Genomic DNA, 1,211 nt, shown 5'->3' with positions numbered 1-1,211 from the left:
GAGACTGATTCCCTTAGTAGACCTTTTTGGCAGCGTGGAAACTTCTGCCAAATGTGTCTCAGTGGGTCCTGCACACTGTAGAAAGAGGCTACCGAATCAGTTCGGTTCTTCTCCGCCTCGTTTCAATGGGGTCATTCCCACTCTGGTGGGCCCCGAGCAGGCTCTGGTAATGGAACAAGAAGTTAACACTCTCTTGAGGAAGGAGGCCATCGAGGTGGTCCCTTCTCTCGACAGACAGTTTGGGTTCTACAGCCGGTACTTCATCGCAAAGAAGGATGGAAGTTCCTGAGGCTTGCTTTTGGGGGCAAAAGCTTACCGGGTTCTTCCATCGGCCTTGCACTCTCACCCCGCACTTTCAAGAGGTGTGTGGATGCTGCTCTGGCTCCTCTGTGACTTTAGGGCATCCACATACTCAACCACATCGATGATTGGTTGATATTAGCTCAATCTGAGCAGATGGCGATTCGGCATCAAGATGTCGTTCACACTCACTTGTAAGAGCTGGGGTTTAGACTTAACGCCAAGAAAAGTGTGCTTTCTCAAGTACAGAGAACCACTTATCTGGGTGTGGTGTGGTATTCGACCACGATGCAGGCACGTCTCTCTCCTGCTCGGTTTGAGTCAATCCTCACTGCAGTCGCGAGAGTGAGAGAAGGCTCTCACGTGGTCACTCACTGTCACCCTCACAGTTTAATAGTAATGACTTTATGAATTTCTTCACTGATAAAATAGATAACATCAGAAATACAATAACAAATGTAGATTCTACAGCGTATAATACTTCAGCTTCATTCATCGCACCAAAAGATAAACTGCAGTGCTTTACAACTATAGGAAAGCAAGAGCTAAATAAACTTATCACTGCATCTAAACCAACAACATGCCTGTTAGATCCTGTACCCACTAAATTACTGAAAGAGTTGTTACCTGTAGCAGAAGAACCGCTTCTCAATATTATTAACTCGTCGTTGACATGATACCTGTTTCTGATGCAGAAAAGCTAGTTCATGCATTCATGACCTCTAGACTGGACTATTGTAATGCACTACTAGGTAGTTGTCCTGCATCTTCAATAAACAAGCTGCAGGTGGTCCAAAATGCAGCGGCTAGAGTCCTTACCAGGTCAGGAAAATATGATCATATTACCACAATTTTACAGTCTCTGCACTGGCTACCTATTAAATTCCGGATCAGTTACAAAATATTATTAG

Source organism: Sinocyclocheilus anshuiensis, unplaced genomic scaffold, assembly GCF_001515605.1.
Source record: "Sinocyclocheilus anshuiensis isolate Anshui unplaced genomic scaffold, SAMN03320099.WGS_v1.1 scaffold74, whole genome shotgun sequence".
Taxonomy (NCBI): domain Eukaryota; kingdom Metazoa; phylum Chordata; class Actinopteri; order Cypriniformes; family Cyprinidae; genus Sinocyclocheilus; species Sinocyclocheilus anshuiensis.
This window is presented reverse-complemented; position numbering follows the sequence as displayed.